Genomic DNA, 12170 nt, shown 5'->3' on the forward strand with positions numbered 1-12170 from the left:
TTTTGGTCAAATTTTCGGAAAAAAAATTTGGAAAAAAAATTCTGGTCAAAAAAATTTTGGTCAAAAAATTTTGGGAAAATATTTTGGAAAAAAATTTTGGTCAAAAAAATTTGGGAAAAAAATTTTTGGTCAAAAAATTTAGGTTAGAAAATTTTGGGAAAAAAAAATTTTTGGTTAAAAAATTTGGGTAAAAAATTTGGTCTAAAAAATTTTTGGAAAAAAATGTTCGTCAAAAAAATTTTTGGTCAATAAAATTTTGGTCAAAAAATTTTGGAAAAAAAATTTCTGGTCAAAAAAATTTTGGTCAAAAAAATTTAGGTCAAAAAGATTTGGGTCAAAAAAATTTTGGTCAAAAAAATTTGGGTCAAAAAAATTTTCATTCCTATTAATATAAATTGACATTCCTATTCTCCGACATTCCGATAATCCGACATTCCTATACTCCGACATTTCGATATTACGACACTCCGATATTCCGATACTCCGATACTCCGACATCCGATACTCCGACATTCCGATAATCCGACATTCCGATAAGCCGACATTTCGACACTTCGATATTCCGACATTCTGATACTCCGACATTCTGATACTAAAAAAATTTTGGTCAAAAAAAATTTTGGAAAAAAATTTTGGTCAAAAAAAATTTGGAAAAAAATTTGGGCAAAAAAATTTTGCGAAAAAAATTTTGGGAAAAAAATTTTGGTCAAAAAAATTTTTGGCCAAAAATTTTTGGTCAAAAAAAATTTTGGCCAAAAATTTTTGGTCAAAAAAATTTTTGGCCAAAAATTTTTGGTCAAAAAAATTTTGGGAAAAAAAATTTTGGTCAAAAAAATTTTTCTGCTTCTGGCAGAAGCAATTGATTGCTCATTTGAACAAAATGAAATCCAACAAAAAGTTTACTGAGTTGACACTCAGTACATTGTACCAAGTGCAATGAAAAAACTGCTAAAAATTTTTGGATAAAAAAAAACTTGGAAAAACAAATTTTGGTCCAAAAAATTTTGGTCCAAAAAATTTTGGTCAAACAAATTTTGGTCAAAATAATTTTGGTCAAAAAAATTTTGGACTGAAAAAATATTCGGTCAAAAAAATTTTGGCCAAAAAAATTTTAGTCAAAACAATTTTGGTCAAAAAAATTTTGGTCAAAAAAATTTTTGGTCAAAAAAATTTTGGTCCAAAAAATTTTCGGAAAAAAATTTTTGGTGAAAAAAATTTCTGGTCAAAAAAATTTTGGGCAAAAAATTTTTGGGAAAAAAATTTTTGGGAAAAACCATTTTGGAAAAAAAAATTTGGTCAAAAAAATTTTGGTCAAAAAAATTTGGGTCAAAAAAATTTTGGGAAAAAATTTTGGTCACACAATTTTGGGAAAAAAAATTGGTAAAAAATTTTGGACAAAAAAATTTGATCAAAAAAATTTTGGACAAAAGAAATTTGAACAAAAAAAATTTAATCAAAAAAAAATTTAAGAAAAAAATATTGGTCTAAAAAATTTTTGGAAAAAAATTTTCGTCAAAAAAATTTTGGTCAAAAAAATTTTGGGAAAAAAATTTTGGGAAAAAAAATTTGGTCTAAAAAATTTTTGGAAAAAAATATTGATCAAATAAAATTTTGGTCAAATTTTCGGAAAAAAATTTTGGAAAAAAAAATTCTGGTCAAAAAAAATTTGGGAAAAAAATTTTTGTTCAAAAAATTTAGGTTAAGAAAATTTTGGGAAAAAAAATTTTGGTCAAAAAATTTTTGGTTAAAAAAATCTTGGGTAAAAAAATTTGGTCTAAAAAATTTTTGGAAAAAAATTTTCGTCAAAAAAATTTTTGGTCAATAAAATTTTGGTCAAAAAAAATTTGGAGAAAAATTTCTGGTCCAAAAAAATTTTGGTCATAAAAATTTGGGTCAAAAAGATTTGGGTCAAAAAAATTTTGGTCAAAAAAATTTGGGTCAAAAAAATTTTCATTCCTATTAATATAAATTGACATTCCTATTCTCAGACATTCCGATAATCCGACATTCCTATACTCCGACATTCCGATACTACGACACTCCGATATTCCGATACTCCGATACTCCGACACTCCGATACTCCGACATTCCTATACTCCAACACTCCAATACTCCGACACTTCCGATACTCCGACATTCCGATAATCCGACATTTCGATAATCCGACATTCCGATACTCCGACATTCCGATACTCCGACACTCCGATACTCCGTTACTCCGACATTCCGATAATCCGACATTCCGATAAGCCGACATTTCGACACTTTGATATTCCGACATTCTGATACTCCGACATTCTGATACTAAAAAAATTTTGGTCAAAAATTTTTGGAAAAAAATTTGGGCAAAAAAATTTTGGGAAAAAAATTTTGGTCAAAAAAATTTTTGGGCAAAAATTTTTGGTCAAAAAAATTTTGGGAAAAAAATTTTTGGTCAAAAAAATTTTTCTGCTTCTGGCAGAAGCAATTGATTGCTCATTTGAACAAAATGAAACCCAACAAAAAGTTTACTGAGTTGACACTCAGTACATTGTACCAAGTGCAATGAAAAAACTGCTAAAAAACTTTGGGAAAACAAATTTTGGTCCAAAAAATTTTGGTCAAAAAAATTTTGGTCAAAATAATTTTGGTCAAAAAACTTTTGGACTAAAAAAATATTCGGTCAAAAAAATTTTGGCCAAAAAAATTTTAGTCAAAAAAATTTTGGCCAAAAAAAGTTTAGTCAAAACAATTTTGGTCAAAAAAATTTTGGTCAAAAAAATTTTTGGTCAAAAAAATTTTGGTCCAAAAAATTTTCGGAAAAAAATTTTTGGTGAAAAAAATTTCTGGTCAAAAAATTTCTGGTCAAAAAAATTTTGGGCAAAAAATTTTTGTGAAAAAAATTTTTGTGAAAAAAATTTTTGGGAAAAAAACATTTTGGGAAAAAAAATTTGGTCAAAAAAATTTTGGTCAAAAAAATTTGGGTCAAAAAAATTTTCGGAATAAAATTTTGGGAAAAAATTTTCGTTACACAATTTTGGGAAAAAAAATTTGGTCAAAAAAATTTTGTACAAAAAAATTTGATCAAAAAAATTTTGGACAAAAGAAATTTGAACAAAAAAAATTTAATCAAAAAAAAATTTTGGTCTAAAAAATTTTTGGAAAAAAATTTTCGTCAAAAAAATTTTGGTCAAAAAAATTTTGGGAAAAAAATTTTGGGAAAAAAAATTTGGTCTAAAAAATTTTTGGAAAAAAATATTGATCAAAAAAATTGTTGGTCAAATTTTCGGAAAAAAATTTTGGAAAAAAAAATTTCTGGTCAAAAAAATTTTGGTCAAAAAATTTTTGGAAAAAATATTTTGGGAAAAAAAATGTTGGTCAAAAAAAATTTGAGAAAAAAATTTTTGGTCAAAAAATTTTGGTTAAGAAAATTTTGGGAAAAAAAATTTTGGTTAAAAAAATCTTGGGTAAAAAAATTTGGTCTAAAAAATTTTTAGAAAAAAATTTTCGTCAAAAAAATTTTTGGTCAAAAAAAATTTGGTCAAAAAAATTTTGGAAAAAAAATTTCTGGCCAAAAAAATTTTTGGGAAAAAAAATTTTGGTCCAAAAAAATTTGGGGAAAAAAATTTTGGTCAAAAAATTTTGGTTAAGAAAATTTTGGGAAAAAAAATTTTGGTCAAAAAAATTTTTGATCAAAAAAATCTTGAGAAAAAAAATCTTGAGAAAAAAAATTTGGTCTAAAAAATTTTTGGAAAAAAATTTTCGTCAAAAAAATTTTTGGTCAAAAAAATTTTGGTCCAAAAAATTTTAAGAAAACAAATTTTGGTCAAAAAAATTTTTGGAAAAAATTTTTGGGCAAAAAACTTTTGGTCAAAAAAATTTTTGGAAAAAAATTTCGGGCAAAAAAATGTTGGTCAAAAAATATTTGGAAAAAAAAATTTTGGATCAAAACAATTTTGGGAAAAAAATTGGTCAAAAAAATTTTTGAAAAAAAATTTTTGGTCAAAAAAATTTGGGTCAAAAAAATTAGGTCAAAAAAATTTTGGGAAAAAAAATTTGTGGTCAAAAAAATTTTGGTCAAAAAAATTTTTCTGCTCCTGGCAGAAGCAGTTGATTACTCATTTGAACAAAATGAAACCCAACAAAAAGTTGAGTTGACACTCAGTACATTGTATCAAGTGCAATGAAAAACAGACAGACAGATAGAAATAAAAATTTATTCATTATATTGTTACATACATTGAATTAAATGTGGGTTTTTCTACCCTTAGGTATTTTACCCGAAAATTGTTTTAGTTTTACAACATATATATTTGTACAATATTTTATATATTATTACACAAGAACAAAAAAAAGACGATTTTTGTCTCCTGAAAAAAAATATCCTATTGCCAGTGGTGTATTGCTTATGCATTTACTGCGGGTTCGATCAGGTAGTTTGACATGGCATAATTCCCATACCAGATCATTTCTGATGTGTACTGGCCTAACGCGCGGATGGTACTGTTATCGTGATCCCTACACTTTCGGTAAAAATTCTCAGTGAGCTTCTTGATGTGTTCTAGTATGGTCGGTATGTCCGTCTGTTCGTGTAAATATTTCGTTGAATAGTAGTGTCTCGTCAGTGGGTCCCTTTATTTGTCTAGTACCAGTCTCAGTGCTTTGTTCTGTGCTATTTGTAGTCTCCGTCTGTTGGTCTCGGTTGTCGCGTTCCATGCCGGAGCGGCGTATGTCAGTAACGATAACGTTATGAGTGTTAAGTAAAGTGTCCGCTTGTTCTTCACGTTTAGCGGGCTGTTGTGGTTCAAAAGAGGTCTCAGTAGATTCATCATCCCGTAAGCCTGTCCAATTTTTGTATTCGTATGTTTTGTGAAGCTGAGTCTATAGTCCAAGGTTACGCCAAGGTATTTGATTTCCTTGGACCACTCAGCTTCATGGCCCATTACCTTTAGTTTCGTCAAGTCAGTAAGTGTAATGGACCAACGGCTTTTTGTAAAGAAAATTGCTTCTGTTTTACCAGGATTAATTTTAATTTGCCATTTTCCGTGTAATCTGTCAAGGCGTCTATATGTCTTTGTATTTTTGTAGTCAGTAGCGTAGGTGATGATCTGTAAATGGCAGTGTCGTCAGCAAATGTCAACAGTGTTGTGTCGGCGTCAGTGGGCATGTCGTGGATGTAGACGTTAAACAAGGACGGTCCCAGGATCGAGCCCTGCGGTACTCCCGCCGTCACTTGTTTAAGGGTGTGTTGTCTACTTGTACTGTAAAATTACGGTATGTGAGGTAAGAATGGAGTAGTTTTGTGATGTGTGGTGGAAAGTTAAGTGTTATGAATTTATGTATCAGTCCGTCCATCCAGATGGTGTCGAAGGCCTTCTCGAAATCGAGCAGCACCAATCCGGTATGGTTTCGTCGGTTGTTGAGTACAGTGTTTTCCATTAGTTGTGTGAGTGGATGTAACGTAGAGTGCTGTTCCTTAAAGCCGTACTGTGTGTCTGGTATAACTTTGTTTCGTCTGATGTGTCTGTTGATGCGTTTCAGCAGTATTTTTTCAGTTACTTTGCTCATTGTATTGAGGAGGCTGATTGGTCTGTAATTTTGCGGAGAGTCTGGCTGTTTGTAAACAACGATGATCAATTAGCTTAGACGCATGCAGTCATTCTATATTTTAGAGAATGTTCTATTGAGAAATGCATACGAATTACGGACGCGACATCTGTCGCATATATAGTAAACTTTCAGCAATAAGGTGCAGTTCGAACATATATTACTTGTAACATATATATATATATATATATATATATATATATATATAAATTTTTAAAAACTTGTATTTCTCATGTACAACATTTTGTAAGTAGTAAAAGCTTAAAATACACTTCACTAATTAATTTTTAACAGTATCTTTTGATAAGATTTGACAGATAACTATTATTAGCAAAAGAAATTGATTAAGCATTAATGTAAGGAGCAAAATTGTATAGGTAAATTTCTTTCTCATTTGTGGAGTTAATAAATGTTTTCTATACAATTTACATATATTATAATTTCAAATATTATTTTTATTATAGCTTAATAAAACGCAGTATTGATTAATAGAAAAATGTTATCTTAATTTTTTATGGTTTATTCTGACTAGTCTGTTATGAGAAACTTTATCAAAAAACAACAAACCGGCAGGTTTTTCAATAGACTCTGAAGGCACCTGAAAAAAAAAATTATATTGATTATATTTACTTAATATTTTATGCCAAAAATATATGCCTCTTATACTAAAAAATATAAGTTTTGAATAAAACTGATAGCCAAACGGATTTGAAAAATTTGTACTCCCTAAGCTTGCTTATTATAAATGAGTGTATATCAAAACATTGGTGTCTAAATCTTTATTCTAATATTTTAAAATAAATTTAAATAATATTTAAAATAAAGAAATTAAAATACCTGAAACGATTCTAACGGTAATTTATCATCTATTGCGGCATTAGGTATAACATATGCCTGCAATTCAAAATTACTATCAGCTGTCTCACAAACTACAACTTCATAAAAATGTGTAAGTCACAGCAACAGAATTTGCACCTATAACTTCATATTTAATATAGGTTTTTCTATCAGCTTCCTTTCTAGAGAGATTTATTTGGCATAAATCAGCAACATGTTCTAGAATAAATACATACATCTTACATAATAAACATTTACATCTTACATAATAAATATTAATAAATTATATATGGTAGATTATTATATATTAATAAATATTATAAATTATGGTAGTAGTATCATTTTAAAAATATCAAACGTTTTTTGCAGTCTTATGTTTATGCAAAATATGTTTGCATACTTTTTAACAAAAAAAAAACTAGTTGGTATTGGTATTTTGCCTCAAAGCAAGTTACATAAACTTCCCGACATGCGTAAATAATCGACTTAATCAATAAAAAATAAATTAATTGATGAGTGATTAAAAGTATTCTGAGTGGATTTATTGCACAAAATTAAAAACGAACGAACATGTTAACTCGAGGTACATTCTAAAAGTAAATTTTTACGGCTCGGTAGACTTTCACCTAAAACAGTGTTTGATTTTTTCGATTTGGTAGTATGAGTTAAGCTCATGTGGACGGAAAGTTTAACACTGTTTTTCAAATTTCAAAAAAAAAAAAAAAAACGGCTTGGTAGATCGTCGCACAAAACTGACAAACGATAGTCCTCATTGAGATACATCAAATAGCTTTTAAATTTCTGAAATCGGTTCAGGCGTTTTTACACACATACTTTTTCCTTAAATTTGGTCTCATTCGATTCAGAATGGCTTGAAACGTCGAGAAAACATAAAATTAGCGAATCGGATTTTTAGCAAATTCTTTATGTTCTTCATTTATATAAACATCAATTAAAAATTATAAGAAGCTATATCCGAAAACAATCAATTTTAAAATTGATTTAAAATTTTTTAATAAAGGATGGATGAAAAATTTTGCACTTTCTGTATTTTATAAAGAAACGGCTTGGCCGGTCGCCATGAAACTATAATGCGTGTGAGTTACATCTATTGGAATTCAGCTCACAAATGCACACACATACTTTTTCCAAATTTTTCGTTACAGTTAAAATTAAATTTTTATGTTGTTTCCACATATTGATCTAGAGTCTAGATTTAAGATCTAGAAAATATGCTTAAAATTAAATACACTGTGATTTATACCACTCCATTACAGTTTTCACACGTATGTGAATTCGCGATATTGTTAATATAATTAAAATATAATACTACAATAAATCTGAAATTGAATCTACAGGTCAAATTTCAGGTTTATTGTAATTTTTTATTATAAATTAAATCGCAATTTTCAAAAGTAATATCTGAATAAATAATATTCTTATTAAATGAAAAATTATTAAAAAATACTGATTTGATTTTTAACTTTAAAACATTACTTTATAATTATAAGTTTATTCCATCTATCAATAAGTCTATTATAATTTTATTTTTTAAAACATAATTATTTATTGTACTGAAGTAAATTGTACAAATAATAAAAATTGAATATTTTATAGACCAATTAACTTAAAATTATATCAATAAGCATTAAAAAAAATTGAACTCACTTTGGAAGATATAGTGGCCCTGTACAACAATATACATTAGAATAACGGTTTATCAGTTTTCTCACATAGTACAGTGGCGATTTATTGAAGTCATAATTAATGTATTTTTTGAATATAAGCAAACTCAGACCAACTTCGATATTTACCCGAAAAATTTGTCAATGGTCCCCCATTGCGAGAATTGTCGATTTTGTCAGATTGCTATAAAATAAAAACTAGTAGTCGGAGGGGTCTAAAAATTCAGTGGCGATTTATTAAAATCATAATTAATGTCCTTTTAAAATATAAGTCGAATCAGAGCAACTTCGATTTTTACCCAAAAAATTTGTCAATGGTCCCCCCCATTGCAAAAATTGTCGATTTTGTCAGATTGCTATAAAATAAAAACTAGTATTCGGAGGAGTCTAAAAATTCAGTGACGATTCATTAAAGTCATAATATATGTACTTTTTGAATATAAGTCGAATCAGAGCAACTTCGATTTTTACCCAAAACATTTGTCAATGGTGAGAATTGTCGATTTTGTCAGATTGCTATAAAATAAAAATTAGTAGTCGGAGGGGTCTAGAAATTCAGTGGCGATTTATTAATAAAGTTGTATTTGACAAAATCTTTATATAGTTTCTGTGTATGAGTGTTTTTTAAACAATACATTCACTCATTTGATGATCATGATGAGAACACTAAAACTTCCATAAAAGATAAAAAACTTTGCAGACTTTTTGTACAGTTTCAAAGCAAGAATTTTGTCTTTCTCTGTGAAATTTATAATTTTTTCTTTGCAAATTGTATTTAGAATTAATATTACTTGGCCTTTTCACTGAATTTGCACACTGTTGTGGTTTAGTATTAAATTGTTTTGTTTACCGTCTATCAGAATTATCGCCTGATCCGGATGTTTTCCTAGTCGTGACAGTGTGGGAAGAGAACTCTTTCATGATTTTCGTAAAGGAGATTTGTTTAATTCACTCACTTCTATAAAGCTCGAAGAAGCCTAAACAAGAAGCATATTATTATATAAATTATTACAAAGAAGACCAAAACTTAAGACCAAATATCTAAGCAACTTGTATTTAATTACCTGAGGAATGATTACACTCCTTCGACAATCTGTCACTGCCTCATCATTTTTACGAATTGTCATTGACACACCAAGTTCTGAAATAATAATTATTAAAATACATAATAAAATATATTGACTAATATTGACCAATATTTACCCATATTGACCAATAATGATCAATATTGACCAATATTGTCCCATATTGACCCATATTGACCAAAATTGACCAATATTGACCAATGTTGACCCATATTGACCCAATTGACCAATATTGACAAATATTGGTCAAAATTTTATTATAGTTTCAAAATTTAAATTTAATTATAATTTAATTATGACTAATAGCTGTAAGTAATTTAATTAACATATTATTAATTGCACAGTATGAATATTTATTGGACCAAGTATATTTGAGCAGTTACATGATCAGATATTAACAAGTAACAAATGATACTTATACTATATGTACGAGTATGAATATTATTTATACATTATAATATATTATTGTAAGAACTTGATTTGAAACACATGAACCAAGATATAATTTTTGTAAACGAGATTGAAATATGTGCACAATGAATTAAAGAGAAAATGCAAAATTGTGGGAATCAAGGGGTGAATTTGAGAGAAACAAATGGTCATAACATTCTGTAAAGTTTTATAATCAACGAAGTTTGGTATATATTTTTATACATGGAATATCTTTTTATATATTTATTTATTTCCATATTGGTAACCTATGTCATTTTGAACTCGATCTATATTGTTTGTTGTTTTTAGAACTGGATTTAGATACTTCATCCAAGTTGTCTTTTGGGGGTAGGAAACTGTCCGACATATTCTATCGACAAGTTTATATAATGTTTTACTAACTTCGATGATTATGGCAGACGACTCTTTTCTAGTTGTGGTGGAAACGATTGTACAATTGTACCCACACCTTCATGAATTTGTGTAAGATTTTATGTACTTATATCAAATTAATAATACTGCTACAATCTGCCTTCCCACCAAATGAATATAACGTGTTTCCGTGCGTCTTTGAACTAGTGTGAGGTCAACACTAAGCAGGGAGTTATGTGGCAATCAAGTAAGCTAGGAGTGAGTTTGAGAGAAACAAATTGTCCTGACATTTTGTAAAGTTTTATAATCAACGAAATTTGATATAGATATTTTTATACATGAAAATATGTTTTTTCTATATTTAATTACTCCCATAAAATAACTAAATTATTAATTAATAGAATGGATAAAAGTAATTTTAATTATTAGAAAAACATGTGAAATTGTGACAAATTTAACATTTGTGTACCTCGTGTACCTCGTAATTAACTAATAACATATTCACAAAAGCACGACTAGAGAAGTTGTTGTCAACTTAAATAATTTTGAATTTAACTACAGTTCTAAAAGCCTAGACTTGAAAAGCGGGGATATACCATATCCCATACAAATTTAATAATTGTAATTTTTTTAAAGAAGACTTTTAGTTCAGAATTTTAAATATATATTTGAATTTAGGGTGGTCCTTAATTTGGACATTTTTGAACTTCTTTGCTCCCAAGGGCTCAAATGCTTCCAAATTAATAGAAATTTGGAATTATATAGTACGCAAATGAATTAAAAGTTTCGTATATTTATTATTAACATATGTCATAAGGTAAATTCTTGTACCACCTGTGATAGCATTTGTGAATTCAAATATTATGACACTTAAATATATGTATAAAACACTTAACCTCTAATTAAATCAATGTAGACTGTTTAACGAAATATTTATTTATCATGGCATCAACGTAATTTTGCAGCAAAATATTTATTTAATTGGTGGTGTTAACACTCAAGATATTAGTAATGATTTGCCATCAAAATTACAAGTTTGCTATCACAGATGACACAAGAATTTACTTAATGACATATGTTAATAATGAATATGCGAAACATTTAATTGGATTGCGGACTATCTTAATGTTAATATCAAGAACTAAAACTACTAGAGTTTTTTTTTAATTTGGAAGCCTTTGAGCCCTTGAGAGCAAAAAAATTCGAAAATGTCCATTTTAAGGGCCACCCTAATATATATATATATATATATATATATATATATATATATCACACTAAAGTGAGCTAATTTCAATCAGACATCGCCACTGCACGATGTTAGGTTTATCAGAGCGCGGGTTCGAACTCGCAGGGTCAATGTTATATTTTCTCCAATATTTTTTGCAATAGGAGCAACATTAACACGTTGCCGCAAATGACGGCTATAGCCATCCGATATGTAGGCAAACAACGGCATAATAATTAATAATTAATAATTTAATAGTAGTTAATAGTTTTCACTTTCAAACATACAACTTACACTCGATTTCATCTGGCAATCATAAACAATTAAAAAAAATGTGTTTCTACGCACGATCGTCAAATTAAAAGTGTGCGGCAACGTGTTAACAAACATTCGTTTTATGCAAATAAAAGCATGTGTGCCCTGTGCGTCGGAGGTGATAATTTAACCAATTGTTTTAAAAATGTTATATTCATCTGTTTTACCACATGCTCGAGCATACACGTTCCCGTTCACGTGCCTAGTTAAATATGCAAATTTGGCGTAGAGCGCCTTTGGCTTCTCGGAGAGAAATCGGGCGGTCGGGCGAAAGAACCTCCTGGAGTAGGTCGCTCCTTTGGTGTGGTTCCGGGGTGGCATACCATGGGTCGCGGAATGGGAATATTCTAAAACGCGGGGAAGAAAGACCAATTCCGTGGGTTGAGGAAGGGACCTGAAACAGCCAATCAATAACGAAATGCCTAACCCCGCAAAACTCATACCGCAAAATTTTGCACACACTAGTGTATGAAAAATGTACACATATTGCTAAGGTGTACGTCATTTCTTCTCACACGTTTTTTCAGAAGTTACGAACGCGAATGTTACGGTATCACATGCGACAACGTCTGGCCGAGACCGGGTAAGAATTATTTGCACGAAACTCGGCATAGATTGAACTGTAAAAAAATA

The 12170-nt window shown here is 28.9% G+C and overlaps 1 long non-coding RNA gene across 1 annotated transcript; it reads right to left on the minus strand.

Moving 5' to 3' along the window:
• Nucleotides 1-6535: 6535 nt before the first annotated feature.
• LOC113387663 lies at nt 6536-9254 on the minus strand. The gene is made up of 3 exons (XR_003368150.1): nt 9173-9254; nt 8959-9085; nt 6536-6642 (listed from the first exon to the last, which is right to left on the minus strand). It is a non-coding gene; the product is annotated as an uncharacterized LOC113387663 (long non-coding RNA).
• Between the last annotated feature and the right edge of the window lie 2916 nt (nt 9255-12170).

Source organism: Ctenocephalides felis, unplaced genomic scaffold (assembly GCF_003426905.1).
Source record: "Ctenocephalides felis isolate EL2017-DRISC unplaced genomic scaffold, ASM342690v1 CF-g0.4_SCAFFOLD_03572, whole genome shotgun sequence".
Taxonomy (NCBI): Eukaryota; Metazoa; Arthropoda; class Insecta; order Siphonaptera; family Pulicidae; genus Ctenocephalides; species Ctenocephalides felis.